Here is a 23,607-nt window from a genome sequence, read left to right as displayed (position 1 = left end):
TGTCGTGTGTGTTTCCCTCAGATGCTGCGTGGTGAGCAGGTGTCTGAGTCTGCTACGGTCAAGTGCCTTCCCGAGGCAACCTACAGTTTATGATCGAGTCTCCAGTCTGTTCTCCATTGTGGAATTGTTTTTTATGCTTTATTTACCGCTCCGATTTGTCTAGGAGTATTGCATATTTCCTTTACTGGATTAAAGACTCTGTTTTCGCCAAGTCGCTTTTGGGTCCTCATTCACCTGCATAACACAGCGTGGCACGTGTAGCTTGTTGTTGTTCTCGGCCAATCACAAGTCATCAAAGCCCCAGTACAGACATACAGCGTGCGGCAGAGCCCATTGAGAGCCGATCTAATCAATGGAAAATTAAGTGAAAAATAATGGAATTAAAAGTTAAATGAGAAGTATATGCTACAACGAACAAGAGCCAACAGGTAGTCTGCTATTTAATCATCTGAATATAGGAAGAAAGCCATGCAGACTCAATTAGCCTAGCTAGTTGGCAAGCTAACGTAGCTAGTACCTTAGCCAACTAGCGCTCTCGGTTTGATGCAGTCAAGACAAGTACTACGTAATCAAATTTGATGATAAATAACCTAGCTATGACAAGCTAGAAGTTAGTATACTAGTGCAAGTGGGCTTGGTTGGTTGTTGCCTCTCCCTCCCTACTCCTTGCTCCCGCTTCACTCACTCACAGTACATACATCGCAAGGCCCATAAGCCTGCTCTCCCTCATGCTGTATCAGCTCTGGTTAATGAAGTAGCTTACAAATGGACTTTTCTGCTGCTTCCCTCACTCGGATTCGACCACGACTATATGGAACTGATCGTCCTAGGGGTCTGTTCGGAACAGGTCTCGAATATTGATATATGTTTGTTCGGTTGTTAAAGCCCCAGGTCCATCTCAGAACGGCACCAACAACAGACAATGCCAGGAACATTGTGTCACAAATGGCACCCTATTCCCTATATAGTGCACTACTTTTGACCAGGGCCCTATGGCCAATGGCACCCTATTCCCTATATAGTGCACTACTTTAAACCAGGGCGCTTATGGCCAATGGCCACCCTATCCCCTATATATTGCACTACTTTAAACCAGGGCGCTATGGCCAATGGCACCCTATTCCCTATATAGTGCACTACTTTTGACCATGTCTATGTAACAGTATTGCTTCCGTCCGCTCCTCCCCCAACCTGGGCTTGAACCAGAGACTCTCTGCAGACCGACAACAGTCATCCTGAAGCATCGTTACCTATCGCTCCACAAAAGCCACGGCTACTTCAAGGTCTCAGCGCAAGTGACGTCACCAATTGAACTGCCATTAGCGCACATCGCTAACTAGCCAGTCATTTCACACTGGTTACATCTATGGGCATGTGTGTGTGTGTGTGTGTGTGTGTGTGTGTGTGTGTGTGTGTGTGTGTGTGTGTGTGTGTGTGTGTGTGTGTGTGTGTGTGTGTGTGTGTGTGTGTGTGTGTGTGTGTATCTACCTGTGTGTGCCTGTATCCCTGTGTCTACCTGTGTGTGCCTGTGTCTAACTGACTGTGCCTGTGTCCCTGTGTCTACCTGCGTATGCCTGGGTCCCTGTGTCTACCTGCGTGTGCCTGTGTCTACCTGCGTGTGCCTGTGCCTACCTGTATGTGCCTGTGCCTCTGTGTCTACCCGTGTCCATATGTCTACCTGTATCCGTGTCCCTGTGTCTACCTGTGTGTGCCTGTGTCTGCCTGTGTCTGCCTGTGTGTGCCTGTGTCTACCTGTGTCTGCCTGTGTCTAACTGTGAGTGCCTGTGTCCCTGTGTCTGTCTGTCCCTATGTCTGATTGATCTACCTCGGCCTGATTGCACTATAGCTCACAAAAAAAACCTCATCCCTACCAAAAAACACCTTCGATCTCCACTCCAGATCATTCCATCATAAGCAGCTACACTGGGGAGAGAGAGAGAGAGAGAGAGAGAGAGAGATGAAGTCATCGATGTTGTGGGTAACTGTTGTATCAGACCAGGGATGCTCAAGAAGATTACATACTGAGCCATAGTCCAGACATGTGATAGAGGGAGAGAGAGAGCTACAGACTCTGGCAGATAAAGGGTTGTGCGTGTATGTGGGCAAAACCTGCTCTTCGATTTACTCAATACTCATTTAGAGAGATTTAGTCCTGCTTTGAGGGATTCTCATTAACCACACACAGACAGCAGGTCAGTACATGTGCTCCTAAAGATCTAAGAGTTTGGCCATGAAAGTAATCACTCCATGGTTTTCTCTAAAGAGGGAGTGCATTTATTTAAATTTAAGTAATTTAGCGCAAGCTCTTATGCAGAGCCACTGACAGGAGCAATTATGCTTAAGTGCCTTGTTCATAGGCAAAAATAAATGTTTTCACCTAATCGGCATTTCGAACCAGCAATCTTTTGGTTACTCGCCCAACACTCTTAATCACTAGTCTACGTGCCACGCCATTCATGCATGGCAATCCTTAATGAGAGTAAACATTTGAATGATTTCAAGGTTTGCCCGTCTGAGAAAATCCACCCTGTTAACTGTAATGATTGTTCCACACATAAAAACCTGCTATAGATAAGTAGGAGTTTACCATACATTTCAGATTTAAAGACCATTCCACAAAATGCTCTTAGAATTAGAAGTGTACATCCGTAGAGAGTGTCCGTACATGCATAGTATACAGATCAAGTATTTACATTTACTGAAAGAAAATGATATTCCTACCTGACAGTAAGCCTACAATACCTTTAAACCACTACACAATACCATGCAGCGGTTTCCCAGGATACAGTAAGAATCTGCATCATCCACAGATCTAATTAAATGAAGTGGCCGGGTGCTGTGAAATTGTTTTACAGGACAAGCCAGTTTAACATAGCATCATTTAATAAATGAGGCTGACCCCCAAAGGGGATATTCATTATGTAGTGAAATTAAAGGGATGGTTCTCCTCAATGTAAATGTTTTCCAGAGATTGTATTACACATCAAAACAATCTTAGACAGTCACTGTTACTAGTTGTACTATTATTACTTTGATAGCACTTTGAAATCACTATCAAATATAAATCCATGCCTTATGTAAATCAGACTACATGCATTCTGGGAAATCTGCAGGCCTCAATCCCAGATGAATGGGAAAGATTGACACCGTCTCATTGGATTCAGATTCCAACTATCCCTTTAAGGTACAAACACATTGCACTTTGTGGTGAATTATCCCTTTAATCAAGGTGTGGGGGTGGAATTGCATGAAGCACACCATTACAAATCTTCGGAATGCCTAGATTTAGGATGTGGGGCTAAATTGGGTTCCGGGAAAACCTGCTGACGACGTTGAGATGGAGTCGGAGATTGGGAAACACTGATACAGGGATCGCTCAGGGAATGAAAAGCTATCAGGGCAAAGGAACCATAAAACCACCACACTTTAATGTAACACATACTGTATCCCCTGAATCAAAGTGCATTACAATTTGTGACCAACTACCTCGACTCGGTTTTATGTAGCAACATGTTAAACGGTGTTTATTACACTGGATAAAAGTAGAGAATCAGAGCTAGAAAATGGCATGTTATACACCACAGTTGAGGAACAAAGGGAAAGTAATTCTGCTTTCAAAGTTGATCAACTTGCAACTTACTTCTGAGAAAATGGTCCTTGAATGTTTTGGTACACCTACTGGAGATCTCTTCTTTGTCTCTACTCATTCAGCATGGTTCACACCCTCTTAAGCCTTAACCCCAACCATGTTTGTAAGGATTCACATGTGAGGCCATTTTTTATTTTTTATTTTTTATTTCACCTTTATTTAACCATATACTTTGTGTGCAAAAGGCGTGAGGAGGTAGGCAAATAATTACAATTTTGCAGATTAACACTGGAGTGATAAATGATCAGATGGTCATGTACAGGAAGAGATATTGGTGTGCAAAAGAGCAGAAAAGTAAATAAATATTAACAGTATGGGGATGAGGTAGTTAAAATTGGGTGGGCTATTTACCGATAGACTATGTACAGCTGCAGCGATCGGTTAGCTGCTCAGATTGCAAAGTTCTCCAACTTCAGCGATTTTTGCAATTTGTTCCAGTCACAGGCAGCAGAGAACTGGAACGAAAGGCAGCCAAATGAGGTGTTGGCTTTAGGGATGATCAGTGAGATACACCTGCTGGAGCGCGTGCTACGGGTGGGTGTTGCCATCGTGACCAGTGAACTGAGATAAGGCGGAGCTTTACCTAGCATGGACTTGTAGATGACCTGGAGCCAGTGGGTCTGGCGACTAGTATGTAGCGAGGGCCAGCCGACTAGAGCATACAGGTCACAGTGGTGGGTGGTATAAGGTGCTTTAGTAACAAAATGGATGGCACTGTGATAAACTGCATCCAGTTTGCTGAGTAGAGTATTGGAAGCTATTTTGTAGATGACATCGCCGAAGTCGGGGATCGGTAGGATAGTCAGCTTTACTAGGGTAAGATATGACCGTGTGCAGAAAGTCATCCATCACAGCTTCTTCCCACTGATTTTCGCCGATAGCGCCTGCAAAATTCAGGGCAGCAATGTTGTTGAGAGAAGAAGCAACACTTTTGCAGTTCTCCATAGCTAACATTATATCTTTCAAAGAGCTGTGGTAGCAAAGATTATCTACTCATACTGAGTAGCTCATATTATAGACAGAAGCGGGCTACATGGCAGACCAATCCGAACTCATCTTTCGGCATGTCCAGCCCATCCATTACCTCAGCCAATCATGGCTAGTGGGAAGATACCTGTATTTTCCTGTGGCTAAACAAACTAGGCTCACAATTTAAACATTTATTTGTATTTACAGATGGCATACAAGTTTGTTATCAAGGCACAAGAAAGTTCACATGATCAGAAGGCAATTCTGTCAAAAAACACATTTTTATAAAATAATTCAAATGCCTCTCCTGTGAAGTAGTGACGTGCGACATATGCCTAGCTTCCTGAAATGGGTTACATTTAACATTTGAGCCTAATGTACCTACTATGAACATGAATAGCGTAGTCATAAAATGATGTAACAGTTAGTCCATGCTCTTAAACAGCCGTTATGTTCAATTTAAGATCATGAAAGAACATCTGCTGGTAAGACGAGGGGTGGGGGTGTGTGTCTTTTTGTCAATAACAGCTGGTGCGCGATGTCTAATATTGAAGAAGTCTCGAGGTATTGCTCGCTTGAGGTAAAGTACCTTATGATAAGCTGTCCACCACACTATCTACCAAGAGAGTTCTCATCTGTATTATTTGTTGCAGTCTATTTACCACTACAATGTGAAGCTGGCACTAAGAACGCTCTCAACCAACTCTGTAAGGCCATTAACAAAGAAGAAAATGCTCACCCATAAGTGGCGCCCCTAGTGGCCAGGGACGTTAATGCAGGCAAAGTTCAATCAGTTTTACCAATTTTTTTACAGCATGTCACATGTGCAACCAGGAAAAAAAATCCTAGACCACCTTTCCTCCACACACAGAGATGCATACAAAGCTCTCCCTCGCCCTCCATTTGGCAAATCTGACCACAATTCTATCAGCCTGATTCCTGCTTACAAGCAAAAACTCAAGCAGGCAGTACCAGTGACTCGTTCAATACGGAAGTGGTCAGATGATACACTACAGTACTGTTTTGCTAGCACAGACTAGAATATGTTCCGGGATTCATCCAATGGTATTGAGGAATACGCAACCTCAGTAAACGGCTTCATGACTAAGTGCACTGATGACGTCGTCCCCACAGTGACTGTACGTACATATCCCAACCAGAAGCCATGGATTACAAGCAACATCCGCATCGGAATCAAAAAGGGGCCTAGCCCTAAGAAGTTAATTAAGGGCTTGTAAGTCAGCATTTCACAGTAAAGTCTACACTTGTTGTATTCAGCATTTCACAGTAAAGTCTACACTTGTTGTATTCAGCATTTCACGGTAAAGTCTACACTTGTTGTATTCAGCATTTCACGGTAAAGTCTACACTTGTTGTATTTGGTGCATGTGGCAAATGAAGTTTGATTTGATCTGATTTATAGCCAAAGATAATATAGCTATACTGTCAGGCCAATGACAGCAAATCTCTCATAGGTTTAAAACTCTACTGTATGCCGAATACATTAACACAAAGGATATCAACATGTGAACTGGATGTCAGCTAAATGCACCATGCCAAGCTATTTCTTCAACATTAACCTATTTACAACACATATCAACAAGCTATTCCTCTAACATGAATCTAATACAACACACATTAAGCAGTAATACTGCAGATCAATGTCCGTGTTTTAAATGTCACCCTTTTCATTTAGCCTTTATTTAACTAGGGAAGTCAGTTAAGAACAAATTATTATTTACAATGACGGCCTACCCCGGCCAAACATCCCCCTAATGACGCCGGGCCAATTGTGTGCTGCCTAATGGGACTCCCAATCACGGACGGATGTGATACAGCCTAGAATCGAACCAGGGTCTGTAGTGACACCTCTAGCACCGAAATGCAGTGCTTTAGACCGCTGCGCCACTCCCTATATAGTGTACAATTTTGACTAGGGCCCATAGGGTTACGGTCCAGAATAGGGCACTATATAGGGAATAGGGTGGCATGTCGTACGGATGGGAATGGCCAGGGACCTCAATATACAATATTATCACAATACTTAGGTGCCGATATGATATGTAGTGCGATTCTCATGATTCTGTATGTATTTTGACTTGATAATGACATTTTATTGCAATTCAATGTCCAGACATATTGGTCACCATATGTCTGCTGCAGAGGGAGTCGTGAGAAAACCAGTTCTGATAAAAGTCATGGAAATAAAGTGCTGAATACAAATTGGATATCTATTTAAAAAGAAAATGGAAAACAAGCTATGAAGAAATAATACTGGCGTTTCGGTGAAGGTACAGCCAGCTAGCGCAAACATAATGTTGCAATATTGTCAAAATGATACAATACGATATCTTGTCCAAAATAATATCCCGATATGTAACTGTATCCATTTTTGCTCCCATCACTAGCATTAAAGAGACAAATAAAAGTCTGAATCCTAATAGAAACCATTTTGGCTTTACCCTTGAGCATGCAGAGCCAGGCTCAGATCACATGTGGAAAAAACAGGTAGCTGTAAAAAAGTTAGCCCAGGAAATGATCTTGGTTGAGGGCATCTACTAAGCACACACTGTAATGTGACGTGATTTAATGTGGCGGCGGCAGTGTGTGTGAGTGAGTGAGAGTGTGTATGGTGTGTTTGTGTGTTTGTGTGAGAGTGTGTTTGCCTCCCATAGTGTGTCCTGCTGTCACAGCTGAAAAGGGGATAGCGGTGGTGTGTGTGACTGCAAGTCACTAGAGGAGACGATTAAATGCTAATTCTTTTTTTAAATTTATTCATTAAAAAAAAAACATTTTTACCCCTTTTTCTCCCCAGTTTCGTGGTGTCCAATTGTTAGAAGATACTACTTGTCTCATCGCTACAACTCCCGTACGGGCTCAGGAGAGACGAAGGTTGAAAGTCATGTGTCCTCAGATACACAACCCAACCGAGCCGCACTGCTTCTTAACACAGCGCACATCCAACCCGGAAGCCAGCCGCACCGATGTGTCAGTGGAAACACTGTGCACCTGGCAAACTTGCGTACACTGCACCCGGCCTGCCACGGGAGTCTCTGGTGCACGATGAGACAAGGATATCCCTACCAGCCAAGCCCTCCCTAACCCGGACGATGCTAGGCCAATTGTGCGTCGCCCCACGGACCTTCCGGACGCGGCCGGTTACGACAGAGACTAAGCGCGAACCCAGAGTCTCTGGTGGCACAGCTGGCACTCCAGTACAGCACCCTTAACCACTGCGCCACCCGGGAGGCTGGTGTAATTCTAATTCAACAAGGACAAAATGGATCCAGAAGGCGTTAAGGTCCCTTCTACTCCTCTAGATCAGACTGGTGTTAAGACCCCCTCTACTCCTCTAGATCAGACTGGCGTTAAGGTCCCTTCTACTCCTCTAGATCAGACTGGTGTTAAGACCCCCTCTACTCCTCTAGATCAGACTGGTGTTAAGACCCCCTCTACTCCTCTAGATCAGACTGGTGTTAAGACCCCCTCTACTCCTCTAGATCAGACTGGTGTTAAGACCCCCTCTACTCCTCTAGATCAGACTGGTGTTAAGACCCCCTCTACTCCTCTAGATCAGACCCCTCTACTCCTCTAGATCAGACTGGTGTTAAGGCCCCTTCTACTCCTCTAGATCAGACTGGTGTTAAGACCCCCTCTACTCCTCTAGATCAGACTGGTGTTAAGGCCCCTTCTACTCCTCTAGATCAGACTGGTGTTAAGACCCCCTCTACTCCTCTAGATCAGACTGGTGTTAAGGCCCCTTCTAGGATGGATGGATGGTTCACAGGATGGATGGAGATGATGGATAGATGATGGATGGATGTATGGATGGATAGATAGAGGGAGTGAGGCATGGATGGAGGGAGGGAGGCAGGGAGGGATGGAGTGATAGAGGGAGTGATAGAGTGATGGATGGCTAGATGAATGGATGGGATGGATGGGATGGAGGGATAGAGGAATGGATGGATTAATGGGTGGAGCGATGTAGGGATGGATGGATGGCAGGATAGATGGAGGTAAGGCAATATGACTCTTGAAACAATATGACTTCTGTGACAACTGCTGAGTGAACCATGATCAGCAACATCACAGGAGCAATAACAAAGCAACCAGACACAAAGAGACAGACACACACTTTGAGCCGCTGTGTGACTGTGTGTGTGTGTGTGTGTGTGTGTGTGTGTGTGTGTGTGTGTGTGTGTGTGTGTGTGTGTGTGTGTGTGTGTGTGTGTGTGTGTGTGTGTGTGTGTGTGTGTGTGTGTGTGTGTGTGTGTGTGTGTGTGTGTGTGTGTACTTCACGAGACTATAGATGTAACGGATGATCAATACCTCATATAAATCAACATAAAGAACACATAAACACCCCCCCCACACACACACACACACACACACTGCCCCACACACACAGAGAGAGAGACACACTGCCCCACACACACAGGGAGAGAGACACACTGCCCCACACACACAGGGAGAGAGACACACTGCCCCACACACACAGGGAGAGAGACACACTGCCCCACACACACATTTTGAGCCGGTATCCGTCACTGATCAGAAGACTAGTATCAAAGTCATTCACGTCAGGTTATTAAATGGGACCCAATGGGAGGTGTGATACATTTCCATTGTATTTTACATAAAACAATTAAATCTCCAGTCTTTTCTAGACATCTTTATTGTTCTAACACAGGCTTGTTCCTCTGTCTATGCAGAACCCACTCGCGGGGGCGGTGACAACCCAAACTCAATGAAATAAAAGCCCAATAAACTGCTTTTCATGTTGCTATAAAGTCAGCATGGGCTATATTTCATAGCAGGTGTGTGTGTGTGTGTGTGTGTGTGTGTGTGTGTGTGTGTGTGTGTGTGTGTGTGTGTGTGTGTGTGTGTGTGTGTGTACGTGTCCATGCTTGCATGTGTGTGCGTGGTCCAGACAGAGAGAGGAGCAGCAGTATTTCATAGGGCGCTCAGTGACCTCTAACCCCTAGTTTAATTACAGAGTTAGCCCTGCCACAGCCTCATTTCATCTGCCTGTCTAATGATCCACATGTGGCAGGAGGGGGGGAGATTATGACACAGCCCTGGTCACAATGCTGGGCAGTCAATTAAACAACACATCTACGAACTGCAGGGAGAGACACCTGCCTGATGCCGTAAGACCTCTCTCTCTCTAACCCTCTCTCTCTCTCTAACCCTCTCTCTACCTCTCTCTCCTCTACCTCTCTCTCTACCTCTCTCTCTCTCTACATCTCTCTCTACCTCTCTCTCTACATCTCTCTCTACCTCTCTCTCTACCTCTCTCTCTCTACCTCTCTCTCTCTCTACCTCTCTCTCTCTACCTCTCTCTCTCTCTACCTCTCTCTCTCTCTACCTCTCTCTCTCTCTACCTCTCTCTCTCTCTACCTCTCTCTCTCTCTACCTCTCTCTCTCTCTACCTCTCTCTCTCTCTACTCTCTCTCTCTCTCTACCTCTCTCTCTCTCTACCTCTCTCTCTCTCTACTCTCTCTCTCTCTACTTCTCTCTCTCTCTACTCTCTCTCTCTACTCTCTCTCTCTCTACTTCTCTCTCTCTCTACTTCTCTCTCTCTCTCTCTCTCTCTCTCTCTCTACTCTCTCTCTCTCTCTCTCTCTCTCTCTCTCTCTCTCTCTCTCTCTCTCTCTCTCTCTCTCTCTCTCTCTCTCTCTCTCTCTCTCTCTCTCTCTCTCTCTCTCTCTCTACCTCTCCGCTCTATCTCTCTAGTGGTCCTCTCTCTCTCTACACCTCTCTCTCCCCCTCTCTCTTCTCTCCCCCTCTCTCTTTCTCTCTCTCTCTCCCCCTCTCTCTCTCCCTCTCTCTCTATGTATCCCTCCCTCACCTGCTCCATCCTTTCCTCCATCCAGCCATCCCTCTATTCTTCTATCGTTCTTACCCTCCATCCATCTATTCCTCTATCGTTCTTACCCTCCATCCCTCTATTCCTCTATCGTTCTTACCCTCCATCCCTCTATCCCTCCATTCATCCATCAATCCCTCCATTCATCCATCTATCCCTCCATTCATCCATCTATTCCTCCAACCATCCATCCATCTCTCCCTCCCTCCAACGAACAAACCAACCCCCCCTCCGTCCGACACATTTGTATTCAGCTTTGTGTGTATTACATCCCTACATCCCTCAATCCATCCATCCATCATCCCTCCCTCCCTCCCTCCCTCCAACCATCACTACATCCATCCATCCATCCATCCAACCATCACTACATCCATCCATCCATCCAACCATCACTACATCCATCCATCCATCCAACCATCACTACATCCATCCATCCATCCATCCATCCAACCATCACTACATCCATCCATCCATCCAACCATCACTACATCCATCCCTCCCTCCCTCACTACATCCATCCATCCATCCATCATCCCTCCCTCCCTCCATCCATCCAACCATCACTACATTCATCCATCCATCCATCTGTCTATCCGTCTAGCCTTCCCTTCGCCCCTCCATCCCTCTGTCCCACACATTTGTGTCCCACACACACACACACTTCCTCTCTCTGTATCTTTCTCTCTATATATGTCTCTCTCTCTCCCTCTCACACATACACACACATTCCAACACAAATCCAAAATGTGCAGATTTAGCCTGGTGCGACATCTATGTTACTGTTTGTATTGAGGGTCCACAGTCTCCATGGAAACCTCGCTGGCACATGGACACACCTGCCAAGCCTAGACTCTACCCAGCATGCGTCAGGCCTCTGGCATTCCACCTTTCCACTTGATTTATGGCTACAACAGAGCAGTGACAGGACACTGGACATAATGCACACATACACCACATTATATTATAGATTGCACCATGGAAGGCAAAACAAACACACACACACACACACACACAATGTACATAAAACACACACACAAACAGATCCACACAAATAAATGCACACAGAGCACACACACACATAGGAAACAACATCCTGTGCATTCGGTAAGTATTCAGACCCCACCACTTTTGACATTTTGTTACATTTCAGCCTTATTCTGTTTTCCTGATAAAAAAAACTGATATACCACATTTACATAAGTATTCAGAACCTTTCATCAGTACTTTGTTGAAGCACCTTTGGCAGCGATTACAGTCTTCTTGGGTGTGATTCTACAAGCTTGGCACACCTGCATTTGGGGAGTTTCTCCCATTCTTCTCAGCAGATCCTCTCAAGCTCTGTCAGGTTGGATGGGGTGAGTTGCTGCACAGCTATTTTCAGGTCTCTCCAGAGTTGTTCGATTGAGTACAATTCCGTGCTCTGGTATGTCCACTCGAGGACATTTAGAGACTTGTCCCGAACCCACTCCTGCGTTGTCTTGGCAGTGTGCTTAGGGTCATTGTCCTATTAGAAGGTGAACCTTCAACCCAGTCTGAGGTCCTGAGCGCTCTGGAGCAGGCTTTCATCAAAGATCTCTCTGTACATTGTTGGGTTCATATTTCCCTCAATTCTGACTAGTCTCCCTCTGAAAAACATCCACAGCATGATGCTGTCACCACCATAAGGGTGGTGTCAGGTTTCCTCCAGATGTGACTCTTGGCATTCAGTCCAAAGAGTTCAGTCTTGGTGTCATCAGACAAGAGAATTTTGTTTGTCATGATTTGAGAGTCCTTTAGGTGCCTTTTACTGAGGAGTGGCTTCTGTCTGGCCACTCTACCATAAAGGCCTGATCGTTAGAGTGCTGCAGAGATGGTTGTACTTCTGGAAGGTTCTCACATCTCCACAGAGGAACTCTGGAGATCTGTCAGAGTGACCATCGGGTTCTGGTCACCTCCTTGACCAAGGCCCTTCTCCCCTGATTGATCAGTTTGGCCGGGCGGCCGGCTGTAGGAATAGTCTTGCTGGTTCCAACTTTTTCCAATTAAGAATGATGGAGGCTACTGGGTTCATGGTTCAGAATGCACTGTGAATACACACACACACACACACACACACACACACACACACACACACACACACACACACACACACACACACACACACACACACACACACACACACACTTCAATGCTGCAGAAATGTTTTGGTACCCTTCCCTAGATCTGTGCTTAGACACAATCCTGTCTCGGAGCTCTACGGACAATTTATTCAACCTCATGGCTTGATTTTGGCTCTGATATGTACTGTCAACCGTGGGATCCTATATAGACAGGGGTGGGATTTTCCAAATCATGTCCAATCAATTGAATTTACCACAGGTGGACTCCAATCAAGTTGTAGAAACATCTCAAGGATGATCAATAGAAACAGGATACATCTGAGCTCAATTTTACGTCTCAAAGCAAAGTGTCTGAATACATATGCAAATAAGGTATTTCTGGTTTTCATTTTTGCGTCATCAATTTGGGGTATGATGTGTAGATCGATGAGGAAAAAAATAATTTAAAATAACAAAACATGGAAAAGGTCAAGGGATCTGAATACTTTCCGAATGCACTGTAAACACAGACACACACACACAGAATGGACAGAAAACACACACACAACCATATATACTGTGCACTACCAAGTGCACTAGCCCTCTGCACTACCAAGTTGACATCACATGTGTAGATCTGAATCATAACATTGCCTGATAGATAACACTGCCTGATAGATAGATATCAATGCCTGATAGATAGATATCACTGCCTGATAGATAGATATCACTGCCTGATAGATAGATATCACTGCCTGATAGATAGATATCAATGCCTGATAGATAGATATCAATGCCTGATAGATAGATATCAATGCCTGATAGATAGATATCAATGCCTGATAGATAGATATCAATGCCTGATAGATAGATATCAATGCCTGAATGTTATCACTGCTTGATAGATATCACACTGTGGAATGTTATTTGATAGAGCTTGTCTAGTCAGAGGCTCAGATTAAATGTCTTCGAGTCAAACCAAAAAGGAAATGAAGAGAGAGGAAGAGAAAGAGAGAGGAAGAGAGAGTGAGAGAGTGTGAAAGAAAAAGCCATCATGAAAATGGTGTCAGAGGCGTCTATCCTCGTTGGTCGTCTTTGCTACAGTACAAACCAGCTCTAACACACAGAATCAATACAATCTGGAATGTTTTACTCCGCGGCCTTCCCTGTGGGTTGGATATAATGAAAAATATGACATACCTTCTCTATCAAACACACGCACACAAACATAAACATGCAGGCGTGCATAGGCCTGCGCAAGACAGTGAGCATGCACACACACACACATACAAACACAGCACATCTGAGCTGGTACTTTAAGGTTTCAAAGGATGACAACAGGAGTTGACGGCAATAAACTGGTTAGGGATTTCTGAATACTGGACACACACGTATGCACATAATCAGACACACACACAACACTGGGTTAGGAACAGACTAACACACCACTGGGTTAGGAACAGACTAACACACCACTGGGTTAGGAACAGACTAACACACCACTGGGTTAGGAACAGACTAACACAACACTGGGTTAGGAACAGACTAACACACCACTGGGTTAGGAACAGACTAACACACAACACTGGGTTAGGAACAGACTAACACACCACTGGGTTAGGAACAGACTAACACACCACTGGGTTAGGAACAGACTAACACACCACTGGGTTAGGAACAGACTAACACACCACTGGGTTAGGAACAGACTAACACACCACTGGGTTAGGAACAGACTAACACACCACTGGGTTAGGAACAGACTAACACAACGCTGGGTTAGGAACAGACTAACACACCACTGGGTTAGGAACAGACTAACACAACGCTGGGTTAGGAACAGACTAACACACCACTGGGTTAGGAACAGACTAACACAACGCTGGGTTAGGAACAGACTAACACACCACTGGGTTAGGAACAGACTAACACACCACTGAGTTAGGAACAGACTAACACACCACTGGGTTAGGAACAGACTAACACACCACTGGGTTAGGAACAGACTAACACACCACTGGGTTAGGAACAGACTAACACACCACTGGGTTAGGAACAGACTAACACACCACTGGGTTAGGAACAGACTAACACACCACTGGGTTAGGAACAGACTAACACACCACTGGGTTAGGAACAGACTAACACACCACTGGGTTAGGAACAGACTAACACACCGCTGGGTTAGGAACAGACTAACACACCGCTGAGTTAGGAACAGACTAACACAATGCTGGGTTAGGAACAGACTAACACAATGCTGGGTTAGGAACAGACTAACACACCGCTGGGTTAGGAACAGACTAACACAATGCTGGGTTAGGAACAGACTAACACAACGCTGGGTTAGGAACAGACTAACACAACGCTGGGTTAGGAACAGACTAACACAACGCTGGGTTAGGAACAGACTAACACAACGCTGGGTTAGGAACAGACTAACACAATGCTGGGTTAGGAACAGACTAACACAACGCTGGGTTAGGAACAGACTAACACACCACTGGGTTAGGAACAGACTAACACACCACTGGATTAGGAACAGACCAACACACCGCTGGGTTAGGAACAGACTAACACACCACTGGGTTAGGAACAGACCAACACACCATGTGATCAATATGAATCAGAAAGGTGCATTATCACAGCAATTCTGGGCAATTAATTTGTTTGGTTTATTTTTCCCCCTTATCTATTCCCAAGGAGGCCCATCTTTGAGTTCTTTGCCAAAAGGCTTAATTAATTGCAGAAGCAGGTCTGGGGCTCTAGTTGTGATTTTGCTAGCTTCACTCTGTCCTCACCCCCACCCAGGCCCAGTCATGCTTGAAGAGCGCCCCAAACCAAGATGGCACCCACAGCAAATATTGACAGAGTCACCCCGGGATGAGCCAAGTGAAATCCGCCCCGGTGACAGAGGCATCTGTTGCTTTAAATGCAGCATGGCAACGGAGGGAGAGTCCTCTCCGCCATGGTTACGTATTGTAACACACAGCGAGCCGAGCACATGCATATATACACACACAGAGAGAGAGAGATATATATATATTTATATACAGTTGATGTCGGAAGTTTAGATCCACCTTACCTTAGCCAAATACATTTAAACCCAGTTTTTCACAATTCCTGACATTTAATCAGAGTAAAAATTCACTGTCTAAGGTCAGTTAGGATCACCACTTTATTTTAAGAATGTGAAATGTCAGAATAATAGTAGAGAGAATGATTTATTTGAGCTTTTATTTCTTTCATCACATTCCCAGTGGGTCAGAAGTTTACATACACTTAATTCAATTTTGGTAGCATTGGCTTTAAATTGTTTAAATTGGATCAAACGTTTCAGGTAGCCTTCCACAAGCTTCCCACAATTAGTTGGGTGAATTTTGGCCCATTCCACCTGACAGCAAGTGTAACTGATTCAGGTTGGTAGGCCTCCTTGCTCCCACACGCTTTTTCAGTTCTGCCAAAAATTGTCTATGGGATTGAGGTGAGGGCTTGGTGATGGCCACTCCAATACCTTTACTTTGTTGTCCTTAAGCCATTTTGCCACAACTTTGGAAGTATGCTTGGGGTAATTGTCCATTTGTAAGACCCATTTGCTACAAAGCTTTAACTTCCTGACTGATGTCTTGAGATGTTGCTTCAATATACCTGAATCCACATAATTTCCCTACCTCATGATGTCATCTATTTTGTGAAGTGCACCACATAATTTCCCTACCTCATGATGTCATCTATTTTGCGAAGTGCACCAGTTCCTCCTGCAGCACAGCACCCCCACAACATGATGCTGCAACCCCCGTGCTTCACGGTTGGGATGGTGCTCTTCAGCTAGCAAACCTCCTCTTTCTCCTTCAAACATTACGATGGTCATTATGGCAAAACAGTTCTATTTTTGTTTCATCAGACCAAAGGACATTTCTACAAAAAGTATGGTGTTTGTCCCCATTTGCAGTTGCAAACCGTATTCTGGATTTTTTATGGTGGATTTGGAGCAGTGGCTTCTTCCTTGCTGAGCAGCCTTTCAGGTTATGTAGATATAGGACTCGTTTTACTGTAGATATAGATATTTTGTACCTGTTTTCTCCAACATCTTCACAAGGTCCTTTGCTGTTGTTCTGGTATTGATTTACACTTTTCGCACCAAAGTAAATGAGTCTCTAGGAGACAGAACACGTCTCCTTCCTGAGCGGTATGATGGCTGCGTGGTCCCATGGTGTTTATACTAGCGTACTATTGTTTGTACAGATGAATGTGGTACCTTCAGGTGTTTGGAAATTACTCCCAAGGATGAACCAGCCTTGTGGAGCTCTACAATTGTTTTCTGAGGTCTTGGCTGATTTCTTTAGATTTTCCCATGATGTCCAGCAAAGAGGCACTGAGTTTTAAGGTACACCTTGAAATACATTCACAGGTACACCTCCAATTGACTCAAGTGATGTCAATTAGCCTATCAGAAGCTTCTAAAGCAATTACATAATTTTCTGGAATTTTCCGAGCTGTTTAAAGGCACAGTCAACCTAGCGTTTGTAAACTTCTGACCCATTGGAATTATGATACAGTGAATTATAAGTGAAATAATCTGTCTGTAAACAATTGTTGGAAAAATTACTTGAGTCATGCACCAAGTAGATGTCCTAACCGACTTGCCAAAACTATAGTTTGTTAACAAGAAATTGGTGGAGTAGTTGAAAAACGAGTTGTAATGACTCCAACCTAAGTGTCTGTAAACTTCCGAACTTCCGTCTTCAACTGTGTATATATATAGTCTGTCTGTCCGTCCGTCCATCCGTCCGTTTCAATCTCTATTGCACTATTATGCTGATACAGTATTCAAAGCTCTATGCTACCCTCTCTTTCTCTCTCTTTCTCCCCCTTCTCCCTCTCTGATTCCTCCTCCCTATCTCCCTCCTTTCTTCCCTCTCCATCTCTCTGTTTGAGGAAGTGGTAGTGCTGCTATACTGTAGTGTGTTCTGATGTGAGGGGATCTGACAGAGGAGCCTGTAGATGTGATTATGAGTCTGTTAAGCTTGTTGGTCAGTGTGTGTTGCTCAGTAGGACCCAGCCAGCCAACCAGATCACTCCTGACAGCCTTGTCAAGAAATAATTTAAATATCAGCCTTAACACAGCAGAGCGAGAGCCCATCACAAATGCACACGAACGTACACATACAGGTACACAAAACAGTACAACTACATATACACACACTCAAAGACACACATATGCAGACAAATACTTTTAAGGAGGGTGGGATGGAGTATGGAGGGAGATGGAGGAAAATAGGGATATATATATGTTAGGTAGAGGGATGGAGAAAGATAAATTTGGAGGAGCTAGGGAGAAGTGAATATGAGGATGATGAAACCATGGCTGGATAGAAGAGGATGTGTGGAGAGAGATCAAGATGAAGGCATAGAAGAGAATACATGAGGAATGGAAAGATCCTGGCGAAAGATAGAGGAGGGAGGTGATGGTGGAACAATGGCCTGGCCAGGGTGCACTGATCCAGGGAAGACCAAGCTGTTGACTGGCCCATGGTCCATATGCACACCCACAAACACACTGAAAAACAGAGTGCTCACACACAGGAGGAGTGAATGAAGGCCAACAACTTTATTCCCTGGACACCAAGGCATGCAAACAGTCCTTCAAACCCTCATACCCCTCCAGGTTTTCACAGGCATGCACCACAGGCGTGTGAGTGTGCGAGGGAGAGAGAGAGAGAGCGAGAGAGAGAGACAGGAGAGAAAGACAGAGAGAGAATGAGTGAGTGAGTGAGAAAGAAGAGCGAGAGTGACAGAAAGAGAGAGAGAGAGGCTGAGAGAGAGAGAGAGACAGAGAGAGAGAGAGGGGGAGATGGAGAATCTGTGTGTAGTCAGTAATTCTGAGATACTTTACATTAATTAATTTTACATCTGCTGTTCAGATGTTAATCCATGATCCAGTGGTTGTGACTCTCTCTCTCTCTCTCTCTCTCTCTCTCTCTCTCTCTCTCTCTCTCTCTCTCTCTCTCTCTCTCTCTCTCTCTCTCTCTCTCTCTCTCTCTCTCTCTCTCTCTCTCTCTCTCTCTCTCTCTCTCTCTCTCTCTCTCTCTCTCTCTCTCTCTCTCTCTCTCTCTCTCTCTCTCTCTCTCTCTCTCTCTCTCTCTCTCTCTCTCTCTCTCTCTCTCTCTCTCTCTCTCTCTCTCTCTCTCTCTCTCTCTCTCTCTCTCTCTCTCTCTCTCTCTCTCTCTCTCTCAGAGACGGTGCATCATCATTAAGGTGAATCCATCCCATGCATCATTTTAACCAGATTGTCCTCTACCGTCAACACGTGGGTTAAACCAGAGCACTCCACTTTCTCATGCTCCCATCACCTGTCATGTGCGAAATATCAGTTTTCCTGGTGCTGCATCCCCATTAAGAGGGGCCACGGCACCATTAGCACTGAGACCAGGGAGTGAGACGGGACACGTCTGAGGGGACCAACTGAAATGACAGGTACGTCACAGCCGGCTGAGCAGCACATGTCTCTCTAGGATCAAATCAAAATCACAAATTATAACCATAAACAAAGGAAAACAAAAATCTGACTTTAGATTTAGATGTCTTGTGGTTTGCACGACAGTGGATATTATATTCACGTATGGCATGTCATGTTGTTTTGAATTGAATAAATGAGGTTGAGCCAAGTCTTGTGTTTACATTCTATTATTCAACGGATGTGATGAAAACCAATGGGAAATTGTGTTCAGGCAGAGCGCATGTGGAGGAACGCAAGACGAGGCACGCTCAACAGATGGCCGAGGGAGAGCGAGCGCTCCGAGGCTCCTCACGCGGCCACCGACGCGTCCCGTTTGTCAGCACCGTTCAGCGTCACGAGAGCCACCTGTTTGCGTTGGTAACGGCAAGCAACGCACCTGGGGACCTGCGCCAAGATACACTGTAAAACTTTTCCCTGTACAGCATTATACTGGTACCAGTGTTAACAACTTAATACTGTAATTTCACCTTTCAGCAGAGATGCTGTAATGTATTTTAAAGTAACATTTCTCTTACTGTAAAACATATTACAGCATCCCTGCTGAAAATTTACAGGTAATGTTTTAGAGTATTGAAAATAGTACTGGAAAATACTGTATGCAACCTTTGCTCTATGCTCCCATGGTAGAATTGCAGGAAATTAACATACCAAAAATGTAATGTCTCCCTCCACCTTCAAGAGGGGTGTCACTAAAATGTTTTGCCACGAGGTGGGGGCCCCCCCCAACCAAATCTCGCATAGCCCCCCCCCACCCCTTGTGCCAGAGCCCCACATTTTGGAGACCACTGGTCTAGTCTAGTCTACTGTGACGGATATTCATGAAATCATTCAGTCCAATAACGACTCCCCAATGGACCGGAGACATGACACTTCCCTCATTAGCATTCCACAAGAGAATGGACTCACTCAAACACACACATGTACCAAAGCGAGGGAGAGAAGACACACATACAAACAAACAATAAAACATATTCTTATGTTTCGATAGGAAATGTGTCTATTGAACACACATTGGTGTACATGCAGTGTGAAAAGACAACCCCTGAGTCGCGGAGGAGAAGGCTTGCTGTGATTCCCAACCCATCTCTAAAGCATGGAATAGGATCCCTTGCCTAGACCACTCAGGTTGACGAGAGCGAGTCTGTGTGCATTTCGACACTGCGCAAAGTTACATGTCTGAATGAATAGGTTGAGAGGCAAACGTCAATAGAACACCACTCGCACGAAAACCGGGATTAGAGAGACCAGTACCACATGTCGTGTTAGGCCAAATAAACATTATTTAACGTATTTGTGATTTTGCGTGTGATTCACAGCACACAAGTCATGAGCTACATCCCCGCGACTGACTGCAGATACACTTGCTGGATAAAAGGTCGCCTGCCAACTTTGGACCAATTCTACCATGCTACTGATTAACGTTAAAACAAGGTATTCAACACAAAATACATAATTCACACAGAATCATTCAAACAGGATTGCTACCAGGGACACTTTCAAAAGCTTGTCCGTGTCAATATCTTAAAGCCTACGCATACAGCCAAGCTGTCATATACAGCATAGTGTTTACTAATTTTACATCACACATTACACATGCGATATGGAATATTACCTGATCGATGTCAGCAGTAGTTATTCGATGTAACGGATATTTCCCGATCGGTTTCGTAGATGCAAATTAAGTTTTCCATCCATGGCACGTCTCAGTTAGGGAGAGAGAATATCATTCACATGAGCAGCGCAGCATCTTCTCTCCAAAAATATTCACTACGGACTCTCCTCCAAAACCGATGAATCAAAAAATATGATATTTTTTTGAAAGAAGAAAAAGACGACATAAATAATGAAACACCATAGATAAAAACAAAAATACGCCAACGGAAAAAAATACACTAAAAAACACAATCCCTGCGAATAAAAAGAGAGTAAAATGCCTTTGAAAAATGAGAGGTCCAGTTTTTTTTCACAAACTGTCGAAGTGCCGTTTGATAAATCCAAGCCGTATCTCCATGGTCTCACGTAAACACACTGTAGGCTATTCCAACCCGAGCAGAGAACGCGCTCACTAGCCGCAGCAGAACGGGATAACGCGTTTTTTTCTTCCTCTCCTGGTGCTCAAAATTCTGAGTCCTCCTCCGCTACCATAGCTCCTCTTCCGAAGCTGAAAACCACTCTGAAAAACCTCCTCTCCTTATCTCTCCCACTGCCTCCTCTTCCGTTATTCGCTTTGGCTGAGTGTAATGGGTATGTCTCTCGACTGTAGCTCTCGCCTGCACTGGCATCCGCGATATCCACAGGCAGCGGCTCACAGTCGGCATCTGGCTCCCCGCAGTCGCTTCAGCAGTGGAGGATGGAGATGCGCGGTCCCATCTCTCTCTCTTGTTAGCCGGGGACCCGGCAGGCGCGTACCCTGTTGCTGACGTCAGCTCGGCGCAAAGGTTCCAAATACAGCATATGAAAAAAGTTTCATGACCATAGTGTACTACTCACGCATTGACAGGCAAAATAACATACTATTTATATCAGCATCCCCTTTAAGTTGAGTTTTTCTCCGACGTTCTGTTATTGCCTCCTCGCAAAAAAAACAACAAAACGGAACTGCACTATTCCATCTGCCCTCCTAAAACCAGTTGGTGACTCATCTCTAAGCCTCATTTATTAAATATTCGAGTCTTTTCCTGAATGGAAATGCTTTGTTAAATGCGTCATATCGACCGTTTTGGAATGGGTCAAAAGACATGCCAAACTGAGCATCCGTTCCAGAGCATAGCTATTATCAGAGAACCTTTTCATGCCCGTGCAGAGCTCCCAGCAGACCACCGCTGATTTAGGAACAGCCCCCCCCCACACCCTCAGGGCCATATTAACTTATTCATTGTTATCTAAAAGGTAAAATCTAATTTTATTTGTCACATACAGCAGATGTTAATGCAAGTGTAGCGAAATGCTTGTGATTCTAGGTCCGACAATGCAGTAATAACCAACGAGTAATCTAACCTAACAATTCCACGACTACCTTATACACACAGGTGTAAAAGGAATAAAGAATATGTACATAAATATATATGAATGAGTGATGGTACAGAACGGCATAGGGAAGATGCAACAGATGGTATTGAGTACAGTATATACATATGAGATGAGTAATGTAGGGTATGTAAACATAAAAGTGGCATAGTTTAAAGTGGCTAGTGATACATGTATTACATAAAGATGGCAAGATGCAGTAGATGACACAGTACAGTATATACATATGCAATGAGTAATGTAGGCTATGTAAACATTATGTTAAGTGCCATTGTTTAATAAAGTGGCTAGTGATACATTTTTTACATCACTGTCCATCAATTTCCATTATTAAAGTGAGCTGGAGTTGAGTCAGTATGTTGGCAGCAGCCACTCAATATTAGTGGTGGCTGTTTAACAGTCTGATGGCCTTGAGATAGAAGCTGTTTTCAGTCTCTCGGTCCCCGCTTTGATGCACCTGTACTTACCTCGCTTCTGGATGATAGCGGGGTGAACAGGCAGTGGCTCGGGTGGTTGTTGTCCTTGATGATCTTTATGGCCTTCCTGTGACATCGTGTGGTGTAGGTGTCTTGATGGGTAGGTAGTTTGCCCCCGGTGATGTGTTGTGCAGACCTCACTACCCTCTGGAGAGCCTTACGTTTGTGGGCGCAGCAGTTGCTGTACCAGGCGGTGATACAGCCCGACAGGATGCTCTCGATTGTGCATCTGTAGAAGTTTGTGAGTGCTTTTGGTGACAAGCCAAATTTCTTCAGCCTCCTGAGTTTGAAGAGGCGCTGCTGCGCCTACTTCACGAGGTTGAAGAGGCGCTGCTACGCCTTCTTCACAATTCTGTCTGTGTGGGTGGACCAATTCAGTTTGTCCGTGATGTGTACGCCGAGGAACTTAATAAATCTTCTTGCGACTAGGGGGCGATATTTAAATTTTTGGATGAAAAACATTCCCGTTTTAAACAAGATATTTTGTCACAAAAAGATGCTCGACTATGCATATAATTGACAGCTTTGGAAGGAAAACACTCTGACGTTTCCAAAACTGCAAAGATATTGTCTGTGAGTGCCACAGAACTGATGTTACAGGCGAAACACAGATAAAAATCCAGTGCCGCATTTTTTAAAACCGCCTCTTGCCAATGACTACTTATATGGCTGTGAATGAGCTACGAATGAGGTTACGTTTTCCACGTATTCCCCAAGGTGTCTACAGCATTGTCACGTCTTTTTACGCATTTCCATTGAAGAACAGCCGTAAGGGACCATATATAGCAAGTGGTCACATGGTGTCTCCCGCAGAAAATCTAGGTTGAGGTAGCCATTTTTCCAATCGAGGTAGCCATTTTTTCCAATCGAGGTAGCCATTTTTCCAATCGCTTCTTATGAGAAACCAATTGCCTCGACAGATATATTATCGAATATATATATATATATATATATGTAAAAAACACATTGAGGATGGATCTAAACAACGTTTGGCGTGTTTCCGTCGATATTATGGAGTT

General features: G+C 44.5%; 1 protein-coding gene across 1 annotated transcript in view; it reads right to left on the bottom strand.

Annotated features, from left to right (window-relative positions):
- Positions 1 to 21,395, bottom strand: part of LOC124043194 (adhesion G protein-coupled receptor B2-like) — a 557,845-nt gene extending 536,450 nt beyond the window's left edge. Inside the window, exon 1 of the mRNA XM_046361489.1 lies at positions 20,698 to 21,395. The gene's annotated coding sequence lies outside the window, so the exon portion shown is untranslated. The remainder of the gene's footprint in view (positions 1 to 20,697) is intronic.
- Positions 21,396 to 23,607: the final 2,212 nt, after the last annotated feature.

The sequence above is a fragment of the Oncorhynchus gorbuscha genome, linkage group LG09 (assembly GCF_021184085.1).
Source record: "Oncorhynchus gorbuscha isolate QuinsamMale2020 ecotype Even-year linkage group LG09, OgorEven_v1.0, whole genome shotgun sequence".
In the NCBI taxonomy this organism is placed as follows: Eukaryota; Metazoa; Chordata; class Actinopteri; order Salmoniformes; family Salmonidae; genus Oncorhynchus; species Oncorhynchus gorbuscha.
This window is presented reverse-complemented; position numbering and strand designations above follow the sequence as displayed.